The following is an 18,532-nucleotide window of genomic DNA, read 5'->3' as shown; positions in this document are numbered from 1 at the left end:
ATTTTCTACTTTTCACCTGGAAAAAGTATCACAAAGCTGCCTGTTAGAAATTTCTACTTCCGCGTGAATTAAGCACGCACGTGCAGAAAGTATAACGCTCACGCGTGAAATGTGTAATTTACAATGAAAATAACGGTAAGCAACTTTCCAAATTTCGCGAGTACTTTTCGTACATCCTCGATATGTGGCTCACTTCCTTGAAAACTAGTTTCAAACAATTAAACTAGCTCAGAATCGAGCTAATTTCCACATCTCGTTACGTTGTTGATTTCCATTCGAATAAATTCCATTGACATCCTTGCACTTTGCCATTTCTTTCAATTAGAAAGTCTTCTATCGTAGCTCGATTCGATAGAAACAACTTCTGTTATTTTACATTACTTTATTTATTATTTGCCTCAAATGATTTCTACGTTATTTGTAAGCTTTGACATTGTTTCTCTATAATATTATGGAAATCACAATTTTTTTGTAAAATCGATCACACAACGTTATTTCTTAAGAAAACTAAATTAAACAAAAACTAAGTTAAAAATAATACTGCAGAAATATATATGACATTACAGAATAATATTATAGAAATTACGATTTTTTTGTAAAACGTTTCTTTAAAAAAACGCAACAAATAAACAAAAGAGAAATTGTGGAACGAAAGAGATTCGAATCCACGCAAGTGCCTAACCGACGACATTTTGACATTTTCACCGCCCTCTGATGAAATCCTCGACAACATGGATCGCCGGGATAAGAGGTGCAGATACGTACTTGCGTGCTTATGCGCGACGCGCTAAGAGCTTACAAGCGGTTAAACTCTTGCGCTAGAATGACATGCCGCGCACGTGGAGAATTTTTTTGTCCCAAAAAGTTGCAATATTTCCTCAGTTTTAAGTATATCTAAGTATAAGCCAAGCAAAACATAAATTTATTACTTCTCAATAATTTGAGAATAGTGATATCGTACCGACGAGTTTGAAAAGAAAACGACGATTTATTGTGTACGATTTGGTCACTCGTTATGGTCCGCAATCAGCTGCCAGCGCAAGGGATTGAAAGGATCATAGGAGGAGTCATTTCTCGTTATTAATTACACTAATGGCTGCTTTAAACTTACGTAGGCTAAATATTTTCACTGTAATATTTCGTAATGAAAGATCGTACGATCTGTGCTCATTTTTTAAAGCGTGAAGCTTCTACTTTTCCAATGCTGAATTCATTTTCAATGGAAATATTCTTACATCATAGTGGCGAGGTAAAGGTTCTACTCCTTTTCGAAAAACTTTTTCTCTCTCAGAAAAGTTGGAAAATCTGACTGAGTTTACCATGAATTTGCAAAAATTGCAGTATTTCCTCAGTTTTAAATATATCTAAGTACAACCCAGGCGAAACAAATAATAAATTTATTACTTCTCAATAATTTTCTATCGGATGATATCGTACTAACGAGTTCGAAAAGAAAACGACGAATTATTGTGCACGGTTCGGTCACTCGTTATGGTCCGCAATCAGCTGCCAGCGCAAGGGATTGAAAGGATCATAGGAGGAGTCATTTCTCGTTATTAATTACACTAATGGCTGGTTTAAACTTACGTAGGCTAAATATTTTCACTGTTATAATATTTCGTAATGAAAGATCGTACGATCTGTGCTCATTTTTTAAAGCGTGAAGCTTCTGAATTCATTTTCAATGGAAATATTCTTACATCATAAAGGTTCTACTCCTTTTCGAAAAACTTTTTCTCTCTCAGAAAAGTTGGAAAATTTCTTTCCTGACCGAGTTTACCATGAATTTGCAAAAGTTGCAATATTTCCTCAGTTTTAAGTATATCCAAGTCAAAACAAATAATAAACCAAATATTACCTATCAATAATTTTCTATCCGGTGATATCGTACTAACGTGTTCGAAAAGAAAGCGACGAATTATTGCGTACGGTTCGGTCACTCGTTATGGTCCGCAATCAGCTGCCAGCGCAAGGGATTGAAAGGATTATAGGAGGAGTCATTTCTCGTTATTAATTACACTAATGGCTGGTTTAAACTTACGTAGGCTAAATATTTTCACTGTTATAATATTTCGTAATGAAAGATCGTACGATCTGTGCTCATTTTTTAAAGCGTGAAGCTTCTGAATTCATTTTTAATGGAAATATTCTTACATCATAGTGGCGAGGTAAAGGTTCTACTCCTTTTCGAAAAACTTTTTCTCTCTCAGAAAAGTTGGAAAATCTGACTGAGTTTACCATGAATTTGCAAAAATTGCAGTATTTCCTCAGTTTTAAATATATCTAAGTACAACCCAGGCAAAACAAATAATAAATTTATTACTTCTCAATAATTTTCTATCGGATGATATCGTACTAACGAGTTCGAAAAGAAAACGACGAATTATTGTGCACGGTTTGGTCACTCGTTATGGTCCGCAATCAGCTGCCAGCGCAAGGGATTGAAAGGATCATAGGAGGAGTCATTTCTCGTTATTAATTACACTAATGGCTGGTTTAAACTTACGTAGGCTAAATATTTTCACTGTTATAATATTTCGTAATGAAAGATCGTACGATCTGTGCTCATTTTTTAAAGCGTGAAGCTTCTGAATTCATTTTCAATGGAAATATTCTTACATCATAAAGGTTCTACTCCTTTTCGAAAAACTTTTTCTCTCTCAGAAAAGTTGGAAAATTTCTTTCCTGACTGAGTTTACCATGAATTTGCAAAAGTTGCAATATTTCCTCAGTTTTAGGTATATCCCAGTCAAAACAAATAATAAACCAAATATTACCTCTCAATAATTTTCTATCCGGTGATATCGTACTAACGTGTTCGAAAAGAAAGCGACGAATTATTGCGTACGGTTCGGTCACTCGTTATGGTCCGCGAATCAGTTTGCCAGCGCAAGTGGTTAAACCGATGCACGTTTCGCGCAACGTTTTCCCTCCACCGTCGCTCTCGCCAGGGTCCCCGTAAGGTTGTCAGACTGGAGGTGGACTAGCGGAGGTGGAGGTGGCTGTCGAGTGGCAAGAGACAGAGGAGAGGAGAGTACGATGCCGTAGATCGAGAGAAGGGAGCGACTGCCACTGGCGATACGTTTGAGCAGCCACTAAAACAGTCCTCCGGCACTTCGATCCGTTGTCAGGTCGAGTATCGCGTGCCAACCGAGTGTGCCAGCCTGTCTATCCTTGATCCAGCGATCGATCGAGAACGATCGCTCCACCCGCTCGCGATCTTCCTTCCGGTTGTTCACGGCAGAACAGAAAGGTTACCGCGTGGCTGCTCGATCGCTCGCGCGACGCGTCGCCGGAAACCACCGATCGATATTTCATCCTTGGCTCGACCAAGTTTCGCCGGGTTGTTGAGTAACGAGCGGTAAACGAGCGCGGAACTGTCCGGTCGTATCGCGATCGTTTAAGCACAGACACACACACACACACACACACACACACACACACACACACACACACACACACACACACACACACAGACACAGACACAGTGAGTATCGTGGACGTGAAACAGACGAAACACAATTGGATTTATTCGCAAAGGAGATCGTGGACGCCTTTGACGTCGGTGTTAACGCTAGAACTACCAAATTGAAAGGGATGTAGGAAGAGTTTTATTTATTTTCTTTTACGAAAAACTGGACGAATATCCGCGTGAAATTTCGGTGAAAAATGTAAGGATTGGTTCCGTTTTTTGACCATTCTGGTAGTTCTAGTATCAGTATTAATTGATTGATTCACTTCGAGGGATTCGTAATTCCATTTACTCTTTGTAAGAGAAACTTTAGAAAATTAATATTCTCTAAAATCTCTATGTAGTAACGATACCTTTGTAAATTGTAAATGCTGCAGATCTATATATAATAATTATTTCGACCATTCACTGATAATTCTAACATCAATAATCTTAAAAAATCGAATCTCTAAAAGTGCATCGGTTGTAAATCTACATGTAATAATTAGTATAATTATTTTGACCACTCTGGTAATTCTAGCACATAATTATATAATTAATTCAGAGAGGCACAGAATTCTATTTATTTCCCGTAAGAGAAACTTCAGAGAGATCAAATCTCTGAAAAAGTGTATCGTTGCAAGTCTACGTATAGTAACTAGTATAATTATTTTGACCACTCTGATGATTCTAGCATCGGTATAATTAATTTAACCTCAAGAGGCTCACAACTCCATTTATTTTTCGTAATCGTGGGAAATCTCATTATATCAATCTACGTAAAATTTCCGCGAATAGCTGAAAAATTCGAAGGAAAGTTCTTCTCTTAACCGAGGAGATATCGGCGTGAAGATTGCTCGCGTGCGCGAACTCGGCTTCCAACTTAGAAAATCAGTCTATGCAAACGAACGAACGTGACGAAGTGTTCAGGTTATTGCCACGGAGTCGTTCGCCAGTTGACGAACAATGTGATCCGCCTGTTGCTGGCAATTGTTCGAACGGCAACTAATTAGCGTCGCGTCGGCCGATGCGACGTTCTAAGTTGCAACGTTCAGAAACGGATAGGCGCAGATAGGCGAACAGATCCAGCTCCGGTCGCCGCGAACTGGAAAAATCGCATTTCACGCGACCATAACGAGTCACTTGCCTCGCGAGTAATTACCGCATCGCTAACGGTAATCACTCTTGCGCTGTCCGCGCGCTAATTTGCAACGTGTAAAAGTAACGCGTGCCTGGAATCGCCCGTGTGTTTCCCGAAGTGCTTCGTAGATTGACACTAGAATACCACCAAGATGGTCAATATGGCCAGCTGATAATTTTTAGATATTTAGATATTTAGGTATTTAAGTATTTAGATATTTAGATAATTAGATATTTAAATATTTATATATTTAGATATTTCGATATTTAGATATTTGGATATTTAGATATTTGGATATTTGGGTACTTAGATATTTAGATATTTAGGTATTTAGGTATTTAGATATTTAGATATTTAGATATTTGGATATTTGGGTACTTAGATATTTAGATATTTAGGTATTTAGGTATTTAGGTATTTAGGTATTTAGGTATTTAGATATTTAGATATATAGATATATAGATATTTAGATATTCAGATATTCAGATATTCAGATATTTAGATATTTAGATATTCAGATATTCAGATATTTAGATATTTAGATATTTAGATATTTAGATATTCAGATATTCAGATATTTAGATTTTATATAGATATAAAGCAATGTGGAATTTTAGAAACTCGTATGATTCTTCACAAAATACAACAAGCAAACAAAAGCTCGTGTGCCCTACTGTATTATAGAAATCTTCTGTTCTTTTTTTCTTTTTTTTTTTTTGGTTTAACGTCTCTGAGATTAGAAAATTTTAAAGTAGTTCCAGTGTTAATTTCTTCCTACTCCGTTTCATCGACGACGGTTTCGTTCTTTTTTCTTTTTTTCACCGTTTCTCAAGAATTATCGGCGAGTTTATCGATACGTCGAGCAGAAATTCGTTTCCTCGAACGGCGGACGTTTGCACACTTGACGAAAGAAGAAGAAGAAGCAGGATAAATAAGAGGAGGGAGGGGGCTGTGCCCGATTGGGTGTTTCACGCGATGGCAGATAAAAGCGGAAAAATGTGTCATCGAGTTTGATAGCGCGCTGACGTTGAAAATGTGAGAAAGTCTTTCATACGCGGACGTCGTATCGCGCCTTTGTATCGCTGCTACGTTCGCGAACAAGCCGCGCGTTTTTCATGAACTTCCGGCGCGATTCGAGCAAAGACGTGGCCGTTGAGGGCGCGTCCGATTAAACGAGGAAGGAAAATAAGAAGGAGAAGAAGAAGAAGAAGAAGAAACGGAAGTGAAGTACGCAAACTACAGTTAAAGAAGAGGGTAGATAGTGAAGCGAGTGTCATTTCGTGTTCCTCGGTGATTATTCTGAATTCTATTCCTCCAGCGATCGCTAGAGATAGGATCAAGTATTTTCGAACTTTTTCGAGCAAGTAGATTCGAACTTTTGATTGGATTTGAACTCTTTACCGTATTTAAAACGGTACTTCCAAGTGAAATAGTTTCGAATGTCTCACGAGTAAAATAATACTTCCAAACAGACCTGAGTACTATTTTTCTATTTATTGTTTGCTCTTTTCTATGCTTCGTATTTATTCAAAGTTATAGATGATATAGATATAGAAAAATATACTATATAGAAGTGTATACTATATAGAAGAATATACTGTAAAGAAAAATATACTATATATAGTATACTGTATAGGAAACTATACTATATATAGTATACTGTATAGAAAAATATACTATACATAGTATACTGTATAGAAAAATATACTATATATAGTATAGGAAAATATACTATACATAGTATACTGTATAGGAAAATATACTATATATAGTATACTGTATAGGAAAATATACTATACTGTATAGAAAAATGTACTGTATATAGTATACTGTATAGAAAAATATACTATATATAGTATACTGTATAGAAAAATATACTATACATAGTATACTGTATAGAAAAATATACTATACATAGTATACTGTATAGAAAAATATACTATACATAGTATACTGTATAGAAAAATATACTATACATAGTATACTGTATAGAAAAATATACTATACATAGTATACTGTATAGAAAAATATACTATACATAGTATACTGTATAGAAAAATATACTATATATATATAAAAAAAATAATAATATAAATAAAAAATATATATAAAATATACTATATATATATTTACTATAAATATAAATACTACAGAAAAATATACTATATACTATATATATATACACATATAGCATTCGAAGCACAGATGTCTAGAACTTGACCCGAATTCGTTAAGTACATACTTGACCTCGTCTTTAGCGATCGCCGTACCGGATCCCTAGATCCTTGGATCCAGCTGGATAGAAAAAGGAAACAGCGCGAATAAGAAAGTTCCTTCCGTGTGTCCGGGATTCCGCATGGTCGACCGCGCTGTCGACAAAGAGGCCACCATCAGGGGAGTTAATCGATCGCGAACGATAACGGGATCTCGATGTATCTCGGCACCGTGTAATCGCGGAGACGTGATTCGACGAAACGGGTAACGAGCAACGTAACCAAGCTCGAAACGGTACACCTACCCCCTGGATCGTGCCTGCAGGTAACGAGCACCTCGAAACAAGACGCTCTTCTTTCGCCTCGGCGAAATCCACAAAAACTGTTATACTCGCGATTCCGTGGCGACGACGCCGCGACTCGAACGTGTTCTCCCGGGACTCGGAGCGGATTGACACGTCTAACGGCCACGAACAGGAAGCTCCTTGTCACAGCGGGACGATGTTGATGAGTTGCTGCCGCGAAATCCATAATGCTAGACTATTGGACAAGAGAGAGAGAGAGAGAGAGAGAGAGAAAGAAAAAGAGGAAGAAAGAAAGGAAGAAAGAAATATGTAGACCTCACTGGTTGAAGTGATCGACGCACTACGGCGTTTTCAATTAAACGAGCGTGCACGGTGGTTAGCAGATAGCGAAGTTCGCTGTCGCGGGTCTAATTGGATCTATCGCTCACTGTTGCCGTTCGCTTTCTTTTCTTTTTTTTTTTTTTCTTCTTTTTTTTTTAGCGAAGTTGGAAACTTGAATGGCATCTAGAGAAAATTGCCACTGCGTGTTTCTTTTCTTTCTTTTACATATATATATATTTTCTTTTTTTTTTTTTTTTTTTTTTTTTTTTTTTTTTTAGCCAAGTTGTAAACCTCTAGAGAATCTAGAGAAAATTGCCACTGCGTGCTTCTTTTTCTTCATTCACATACATGTGTATATATATTTTCTTGTTCATCTCCATGGTACAATTTGTCCAGTAGGGAAATTGATGTAGCGGTTTGAGTCAACATCACGTAGATGCTTCCTCGCTAGTAAGCATCTGTATAGTAATTACAACATATGTTGTTCAGGTAGCTGGCCCTTTGGATGTTTCCTGTGTAATCGTTTAGGAAAATTTGTTGCGTACGAGTTCCTGGCTAGGTTATTACGGTGATTTTCTAATCGTGTTTTGCATCTGCCAACATAGACTTCGTCTGATACTGACTTAATTCTCAGATATTTGCGTAATTCATCGTTATCTATATACCATGATGCATTGACGATGGTTCTGAGAATAATGGATTGTAACGTTTCTAATTTAGCTATGTGACTGCCATACCTCAATTCGATGCCGTATGTCCAAATGGCTTTATAGATTAATAATTTGTTATCTGCATTAAAAGCTTCGAGCTTTTACTGATAAGTCAATACATCTCTCTTCTTTTTATGCGAATTTGATCGAGTTTGGTGCTCGTATATGGTGCTTCCGCGTGAGTTTTGAATCTAGGTGATTACCCAAGTGCTTTACTATCTTAGTTTGGGGAACGGTTACGTTGTTTAACATGATAGGCGGGATAATTCCTTTCTTTAACGTGAACGTAATGTTCTTGCATTTATCTGCATTCACTTTTATTTAGCCATTCTTCAATTTGTAACGAGTGCTGTTGTAGCATTGAATGATCTGTTTCCTCCGTGTGTGGCCGTGTCATCAGCAAAAGTGTATAGTGTGGTTTCTTGCGTCGTCGAAATATCTGCGGTGAATTTTATAATATATATATTATAAAATATAATAAATCGTCGCGTCGTAAAATAAAATAAAATGTAATAAATTGCGTCGTCGAAACATCTGCAGTGAATTTTGTAATATATATACGCATAGAACGGAGAAGTTTTTGCCTCGAACGGAGAAGAATTTAATTAATTATTGTTTCAACTCTTATTTCTATCGTCCGCGCGATTAAATCGTGTTCTTCCGGCTTAATTCGAACGGAGCGGCAATTCTTTTGAACGGGTAGCTTCGAACGAACCCGAGAGGAGAGTGTATTCAACGGTTAGGCGAGTTTCGAACTCGAGGCTTTAGGGTTGGATCACCGCGGAATGGAGAAAAAAATGAGGCCAATACATTGATATGCATTAGGTCCCTTGAAGAAGGCCAGAATTCCTCCTTCCGTGTCGAGCGTTTATCATCTAAACGTTGAGAGACAAGGAACAGTCGAGCGGATATCGAAACTTTTCCAAGTTATAATTCGTCGCTTTATACGTACGTTTGACGCTTTGAAATTTTCGAGGATCGTTCGCTGAAAACGCGCGGCGAAATTTGGAAAAATTGGAGATTTTTCAGCGTGGCGGCGACGAGATACGATGAGAAGCCGGACAGACCACTATCGAAATCGTGTCACCTCGAAAGGAAGATTGCGAACAAGTTGCGAAGTACTATAATCCCGTTTTAAAGGGGACCGAGCGAACCGTTGATTAAATTTAAACTGGCGCAGCCGGTGTGTGCTTTGTCGGGCGCTGCAAGTATTAAACGTACAGCTGGACACCGTGTTTGCGCAACAAAACGCGTTGTTGATAAAGATAATTAACGCGAAACGTCGCGCGATCAATTTTCACGCTAGAATTTCATCCTCGATGCGAGCGCAAACACGACGGAGTTTTAACACGATTCGAGATTGTTATCGTTGCGTTCATCTTGCGCGAGAATTACGTTCTTGTTGACATAAATTATTTTGGTTATTACTAGACTTCGTTAGGGAAAGAATTTTTTAATTAACTACCGATACTTCTCTGCATTGCAAGATTGTACAAGATGCACGTTATGAATTATCCAACGAATTATGCTCTACAGAATATTCAGCAAAAGCGTAACAATTTTATTTAGAGCGTGTAACAATTTAGAAAATATTTAGCGCGCGTAATAATTTTTCTAGCTACTCGGTGTAATGAAAATTTGCATAAAAGTCTACAGTCTGTCAAGCGCTGTGATAGTCCAGTCCGGCCTCGAATGGGTTCCATCGTTACGTAACAAAATTTAATTACTCTTGCTGCATTTACTTTCTAACGTATGATCGAGGAAGTGTTCAAGTTCCACGTGAAACTTTGAAAAGTGAAACGTGTCGCATCGTCCAGCGTCTGTGTTTCGAACGTTGCATGTCAGATCACGGCCCTATGAATTATTTTGTCCAGAGATTTGAAAAATTGATTTGTGAAGTTTGAATATTATTTTTAGAGAATATTATTTTTATATAGAGAATATTATTTTTGAAGAGAATATTATTATATTATTATTTGTGAAGTTTGAATATTATTTTTAGAGAATATTATTTTTGAAGAGAATATTATTATATTATTATTTATGAAGTTTGAATATTATTTTTAGAAAATATTGTTTAGAAAATATTATTATTATATTTATTTTAGAAAATATTATTTTATATAGAGAATATTATTATATTATTATTTGTGAAGTTTGAATATTATTTTTAGAGAATATTATTTTTATACAGAGAATATTATTTCTGAAGAGAATATTATTTCGCATTATTTTACAATACGTCTCGCAACTTGAACTGAAACATCGATCATTATTTAAATATATTTATTTCATTTCGAGACGCGTTTCAATTAACATTCCTTAATTACATTTTCCACTGTTATATGCTGTTATGTGTCGTTGCATATTTTCTTTTTTCAAATCGAACGAAGTGTACTTTCACTTTCCAAGTTCTTTTCTTTTTTTTTCCCCATCGACAGAGCGTGTTACGAGAACTTGTTAATTAGCTTCGTTTCTTCCTTTAAATTCCTTTCGAACACAAACGAAAAGCCACCACGGCCGGGCAAAGTAGATAGATATTTTACGAGCAGATGCATTCAAATGTGTAACGCCTCCTTCGGTGAAAATGCATAAAACATTCGTTTCTGTATACTGGATGATTCCAGCAACTAGGTCAGAAGTTAGAGAACAGCGGCGAAGAAGAAAATTCCTGTATTGTTCAACAAGTTGTAACGTCTCGACGTGCTGCAACGTTTCTTTCCTCGTATATCTCGTTCGAATGTGATTACATACTTTTTCCGCGTACGATATTCTTTGCGTAAATTCTATTGCATCGCTTGAAATGAAACTGATAATTCGGACTAGTTAGTGACCTAATAATTCTGACTAATTAGTGACTGGTAACTATGATTGGTGACAGAATCGCTTAAAATGAATAAATTCAAGGCGTTAATTCGTCAAGAAGACGTTGACAAATTAACTATTTTCACTCTAAGCGTCACGAAAATCAACGAATCAAATAAGAAATTGGCGGAGAAAAGGAAATATTCCTGGATCAATATAAAAAAATTCGTTTAATTAACATTTCGTGAATTGACATTTCTCTGCTCTTCAGATACAACACCGTAGGTCACAGTGATTATTAATGGAACAAGTATGACCGTGGTGTCGCCCGTGGCTCGAACAATACTTTATTTCCTTGTAACGATGGTAAAGAAAGATGAAACAGAAATATCTCGGGAAGTATCCAGCATCGAGTGGCCTTGCCTTCTATCTTTCGCTTGTAGTATAACTCGACAGAACGATTTGTTGAAACTGAAACCGATGGCGCTTGCAAAAAAAAAAAAAAATAAGAAAGAAAAAGAAAAAGCCATGTTTTTTAACTTTACTCACAGAGACGCAGCATGACTCAGTATCGTTTGATACTCTTTTTTACAATTTTTGCTGACAAGGACAATGTTGCATCAACAGTTACGTACAAACGATATAAAAAAAAAAAAAAGAAAAAAGAAGGAAGAATGATCTGAAGCTAAAAGCCCGTGGTTGTCACGCGCATCAAAAACTCAACGGATGTTTTTATCGACGAAATGACGTGGATGCGCGTCGACTGCATCGTGCATAATAGATAAATTAATAAATCACGGTGGAATAAATTATCGTCGTTTGAAACGAAAAAAAGGAGCAATAAAATAACCATCGCACGTTCGACGTTCGCTTTTAATAACTCGTCGCGCGAACGAGTCACTTTCGATTCGGCGGTTCGTGATGCAATCAGGATATCGTGGGTCGTCAATGTCTCGCGAGGACGTCAGCCATTTTTTATTTCGATATTTTGCTCGTTTCATCACTTCAAATAAAATGATATAGCAATGGGAATAATTACTGAAATCGTCAAATTTAAATTTAAGGCAATCGTCAACGTGCATTGTGGGTTTGCTGGAACAAGTGGTAGTACATAGTTTCAGTCTTTGGAAAAATAATATACTCCACCATTTTCTAAACTGTTATAAGGAGCCTGTGAATTATTCCAAATTATGTGAATTATCATAATGTCAAGTTGACTCATTTAGATCTTGAGAAATTTCTTCTCCTGAATGTTTGTTTGTTTTGTTCTTCTGTTTGGACGTCTGTTTAGATATTGTACTATTATACAACGCCAAATGTAACCATGTTCGTTATAACTATCAGAAAATTATAAAAAGAACAAGTTCTGAAGAGCCGTTGGCCAGATTTAGAAGTGCGATGTCTTTTCAGAAAGGACAGTCGAGTGTAAAGTGTTAACCTCTTGCGCTGGAATGACATGAATTTTTCACACCGAGAATTTTTTCTCCCAAAATTGCAATATTTCCTCGGTTTTTATATTTAAGTGTATTTAATTTAAGTATTTTTTTATACATATATTTATTATATAAAAATATTATTATATATATTTTTATATAATAAATTAATAATAACAAATATAATATTTATATAATATTTTATATTTTAATATTATTTTAAATATAATATTTTATATTTTATTATATTTTATAATTACATTTTATATAATTAATAATAGTGAAAATAAAATAATATTATTATATATATTTTTATATAATATTTTATATAATTAATAATAATAAAAATAAATATAATATTATATATTTATATATATATATATTTATTATATAAAAGTATTATTATATATAAGTATAGTTAAGTATAACCCGGGCAAAACAAATAATAAATTTATCACTTCTCAATAATTTCTATCCATATTGACGAGTTCAAGAAAGAAAGCGACGAGTTGTCGTACACTTGGTTTGGTCACTCGTTATGGTCCGCAGTCCAGTTGCCAGCGCAAGCGGTTAAGACTGAAAGATGAGGTTCGAGTGCTGAAGCTCGTATTCTCTTTCGTTGCTCGATTCGGATCGTTCGACACGGATCCGTTCGTTAATCGGGAAACGTCGAGTGACCAAGAGGGCGAGAAGAAAATCGTCGGATGCGCGAGAGTTTCATCGGTCGAGTCAGGTGTCCGGCATTCGTCGTTGGTCACCGCGATAACGTAATTGAAATGTCTCGAGGTCGTGGTTCTCGGAACGCGTTTCCCGCATAAATCACCGGCGCCGTTCCACGATCGACTCCTCTAAGTGGATCATTCGTTAAATGTAAATGTCGCAATAGAAATCCCGCCGTGTTTGGACTTTTTCTTTCGCCTTGTTTCTCGCTCGGCGACCTTGCCTCGCCGATAATGCGCCTTTATCTACCCTTTGAGGTGAATTACAAGGTCTCTCTCGAATATTCAAGCGCGGTAGAATCAGAGCGATCGTCGAACGAGGGAGAGACTCTTAAGAAATGAATCTCGGCTTGGCCGTTTCTGTGAAAGATGCTGGCTGACCTTGTCAAAGTTTCACGACGCGTCGTTCGAACATGGTTGATGTTCTTCAATTTCACGATTCTTGATAGATCAGAAATAATGAAAATTTCAATTTTTTGAAATATTTATTGGTGTTGATCTTCAACATTTTAGGAATATCTCGGTGATATTCTGATTATCCAGAGTTTTATCATTGAAATTTCTTAACATCTTTAGGATCGATGATTTCAATAAATAGATTGTTATTTTTAATTTATATTATTTTTGAAAGATCAATCATCATTAGAATGTTTAAATAATTATCTATATGCTTAGTGAAATTCCATTATTAATCTTCCATTATTAATCTATCGCCAGCGATACATCGAGATCAATTAATATCGAGATTAACACTATAGTATTATCAAAATGGTCAAAACGATCATCAATTTTTGCTAGAAAGTTTTACAAATGTAAAACAACAGGTGTAACAATTTTTCGTAAAATGTACTTTTCTTCACTGATGCCAATTTTACATTTCAATTGTTCTAGCGTTAACTGAAAGCTAAAAACTTTGAACTTTCGAAATGTCCTGATACGTCGTTGAAATGTCGTTCTCGAAAAGTGCTGAAAGTTGCGCGACGAGTATTTAGTATATCTCACAGTTTCCTGTTTCGTCATCGGTGTTGCGGAAAGTATGGAAATTTCATAGTTACCGGATGCTCGAACTTCCAAACTTTCAGAGAGCTTCACATTTCGTATTACGTTCGAGATTCGAATTTTTTTTTTTCTTTCTTTTTCTTTTTACTTATCGCACAGGTTCGAAACGATCCAAAGTGTTTCATAGTCCCCCGTCACTATACATCGCGCGGCTGGTTGCCGCGAATGGCTAGCGGAAACGGTCTGACTCAGTTCGCTTTTTTCTGCCGTCCGACACAGGCCTCCGATTAAACACTCGAGGGGATTCGAACGTTAAGCATCGCGCACCAGCTCGACGGAAGCTCGACGGAGAGGATGAAAATCGTATATTGTCGTAAATCGATCTTTGAATGGACTCGATCGTACGACACACGTCGGATTAATTAAACACCGCCGGTGCGTGTTTCTTTTCGCGTTTGTTTCCTGCCTTTCCACGCTTGGGATCACGATTTGACATCAGTCGAACGATTTACGATTTTCAGCGACTTAACGAACCACGAAACGAGAGATCGTGCACAAGTTACTACACACTGCCAATTTTTAAGTGAACCTTGATCAAACGACACGTCTTGATAATTAAGACGCTCCTCTGCAGTCAGGATTACGACACAAGATCGAATATTGAACGTGGACTTGATAAATGGACAGTTTTGAAATGAATTATCGACTTCATCGAACGACACATCTTAAATAAAAAAAAAAAAAAAAACACTCGTTTGTTTGCGACGACAATTGGAAATTCATCGTGATTGATTTAATAAACCGCGAAGCAAGTGGTTCGAGTGAATATTCTACTGCCTATTTTACAAGTGAACAGCGTCTTGATAATTAAGACGTTCCTTTCGAATTGTTTGCACCTTCTGCAATTCAAGATTGCGACACAGGGTCAGTCGTCGAACGTGGACTTGATAAATGTACAGGATCGACAGTTTTGAAATGAATTATCGACTTCATCGAACGACACATCTTAAATAAAAATAAACACTCGTTTGTTTGCGATGACAATTGGAAATTCATTGTCGAACGAATCGCGAGTGATTTAACAAACCGCGAAGCAAGAGATCGTCAAGTGGCTCGAGTGAATATTCTACTGCCTATTTTACAAGTGAACTTGATAATTAAGACGCTTCTTTCGAACTGTTTGCACCTTCTTCATTCAAGTTTGCGACACAAGATCAGTCGTCGAACGTGGACTTGACAAATGTACGAAACAATCGACAATTTTGAAATGAATTATCGACATCATCGAGCGATACATCTTAAATAAATAAAAAAAAAAAGAAAAAACACTCGTTTGTTTGCGAAACGACTCGATGTGGCTCGATAAACCATCAAGTCCAATAAGATAAAATCCACGCACGAACGAACCATCGCGATAAATAACTGGCGTGCTCTTCGACAGAGATTCGAAAGAGACAAGAGAGAAAGAGAGGGAGATCCACGTCGTCCGTGATAACTTCCACAGAGGAAGTTTTCTTTTCGAATCGATTTGATTCAGTGCGGTGCGCGATTCGGACCTGGCTGAGACGTCCTTGCTGCACGCGTGCCGAACGTATCGCGGGTCACGTATACGCGTGTTCGATTCGAGGCTTCGGGGACGTGGTACCGTTTGATTCCTCGCGTTAGACTCCTCGGTCGATATCGGTCACCTTCCGGCCGTTTTCCAACGTTCCACGGTCTTCAGCGCGCGATTCCCACAAGCTCGCCGCAACTTCGAATCGCAATTCGGCTCGGCTCACCTTGGGAATCCTCCTCGTATGCCGCTCGTCGTTCGCCGTTCGACCATCCCGCGGAGATGCTGAAGATACGCATGCTGGATTACATCGGGGACACTGGGTGAGTGTTGCTACTCTCGTGACGTCAGCGTGATTTCATGCTCCCGCTGCCGGGTGAACGTATGTATGTACCGTACGTGCGTACGTGAGCATCGATATCGATAGAATAGAACCAATCGGTTTATTTTCTTTGTTTCGTTTCGCATATTCCGTCCGATCGAGGATCCGAATTATTTTTCGATTGTGTGGACATAGTTGGGGGGAGAGAGGGGAATAAGATTTTTGAAAAAGGTGCGAGAGTAATTTAAATTGACTCTCTAATTTGGCCGGTCTTTAATACATATGAATCATTGCGATTTTGAATGATAATAATTAACCGCTTCCATTTAAATAGAAATCAATAGTAATTTATATAATAATTTATATTTATGTAATAATATTGTATATAATATAATGTTATTATATAATAATTTGTGTGATATTATTGTACAATAATTTATATTTATATAATAATGTTTATTTATACAAGTAATATATATAATAATTTATATTTATGTAATAATATTGTATAAATATAGTATTATTATATAGTAATTTATGTTTACGTAATATTATTGTATAATAATTTATATTTATATAATAATATTTATTTATACAAGTAATATATATAGTAATGTTTTATATATATAAATGTATATTTATGTATAGTAATATTATATAATAATTTACATTTATATAATAATTATCCGTTTCCAGTTAAATATTAATTTACATAATAATTTATATTTATGTAATAATATTGTATAAATATAATATTATTATATAGTAATTTATGTTTATATAATGTTATTGTATAATAATTTATATTTACGATATTAACGAGATATGAACTAGCATTATTTCACTCCATCCTACTTATCATTCAAAATATGATGAATCGATCTTGGCAACGTAATGCTCCAACAGGACAAACTCGAATAAAATTATACTACTTCAGTTTACTTGTTATTCAAAACACGAGCTTCGATCTTAACACGGATCAACATCGCTTCGTTTCGTTTATCATTTATCACTCAAGAATAATGAAACGCTTTGGTATACAAAAATAAATTTAAAAAATATATACGTTACGAGAGTGACAGAGGTAGTTTGAATTAATTATGCTTGAAGTAATAGTTGTGTTCTTGACGCGCGCTGCTAATCGACAGGTTGCGTAATAATTATCGTCTGGTGATTTCTGTTGGCGTGTATGCAAATGCAGAAGCGAGATTCCACTGCGTAGAATGCCGCTTGTGGTTATTTAAACGACAGTGAGTCTCGATTTTACTCTGTACAATTGCTCGGTGAATTAATGAGGCGCTTCTGGTATTTCTGTTATCAAAGAAGTGGTTTAATGAAACTAGACCTATTTGGGATTTCTTCAGATATTCGTATTCTTTTTTTTATTTCCGTCGAAACGAAACGTATTTCGTTTGTTGGAAGAAAAGTGACGATAATACGAGATTTAAATAGAAATTCAGACTCTCTGAAAGATTTTAGTTATGTATTCATTTAGTTTTAACTTCTTAGTTAGAAAATGTGATTTGAAGTTTTAAAACAGATTACGGAATACAAATTTTATTCATACAAAAAATTGAAATATCAATTTTTAACTTTCTTCAGTCAAACATTGTTTATTCCTAAGTTCTTAATTTTTAGAAGGTTTCAACTACACATTTATCCAATTTCAATTTTAATTTTCGACCTCAGTCGAAACATACAACTTGCTTCTAGAATAGATACAGGGTACGTTTTCTATACAAATTTTATTCATACACGTATGAAATATCAATTATTAATCTTCTTCAGTCGAGAATTATATTTCGTTAAGTGCTCAATCTTCGGCAGATTTTGACCATACGTTTAATTGTCACTCGTCAGTCAAAAAAATGTGACTTGGTTCCAAGATAGACGAGTGTTTAATGCACAGTACGTTGTACTTTCAATACAAATTTCATTTGTGCACGTACGAGGCCTCAATTTTTAACTTTCTTCAAGTCGAGCGTTGTCGCTTCGCTAGGCTCTTCGCCGCGTTTTGTTTGCAGCAAAATAGCATCTGCATTTACGATGGCAATGCCTTCACCTTCGCGCAGCGTCGTGAGCGCGTGAACAGGCTCATTCATAGTCCGGTCGCGAAATGACGGGCTCGAAGCGTAGATTCTTCGTTTTAGGTCGCTCGGCATGCGCAATAACGCGTTCGTCTGCGTTCGTGTAGCTGATTACTTTATGTTAATAAAGAAGACCGATATTTGGCCTGGATTGAATTCGCAATCCCTGTGCGATTTCGCGAAATATCGAGTGATTTAATTAATCCCGAAATTACGAAACGTTCGTCGAGATTTCCACGGCGAAAATTTATCCGACGGAAGAGACTGTCTGCGGTTCCGTAATTTCATAAAATTTCCCAAATATCACGTATTATCTTGGGGCTTACGATCGAAAATGTTCTGAATCTGAAATTTCTTGAAAATTGTTTTAAATCTAAATATTTCGCGCCTCTTTTTTTTAAATAAAAAATTCCTCTATTTCGTCACGAAAACTCAAACGATGGTATGGAAACCTAACGAATTTCAATCGGGCCT

At 36.3% G+C, this 18,532-nt stretch overlaps 1 long non-coding RNA gene across 2 annotated transcripts; it reads left to right on the top strand.

Annotated features, from left to right (window-relative positions):
• Positions 1 to 3,114: 3,114 nt before the first annotated feature.
• LOC122530780 lies at positions 3,115 to 15,464 on the top strand. Of its 2 annotated transcripts, XR_006307097.1 has the most exons (3): positions 3,115 to 3,671; positions 5,426 to 5,882; positions 14,619 to 15,464. It is a non-coding gene; the product is annotated as an uncharacterized LOC122530780 (long non-coding RNA). The 2 variants fall into 2 exon arrangements; XR_006307096.1 differs by lacking the exon at positions 3,115 to 3,671 and having other exon boundaries at positions 5,152 to 5,882.
• The last annotated feature ends 3,068 nt before the right edge of the window (positions 15,465 to 18,532 follow it).

Source organism: Frieseomelitta varia, unplaced genomic scaffold, assembly GCF_011392965.1.
Source record: "Frieseomelitta varia isolate USP_RPSP 00005682 unplaced genomic scaffold, Fvar_1.2 scaffold_135, whole genome shotgun sequence".
In the NCBI taxonomy this organism is placed as follows: Eukaryota; Metazoa; Arthropoda; class Insecta; order Hymenoptera; family Apidae; genus Frieseomelitta; species Frieseomelitta varia.
This window is presented reverse-complemented; position numbering and strand designations above follow the sequence as displayed.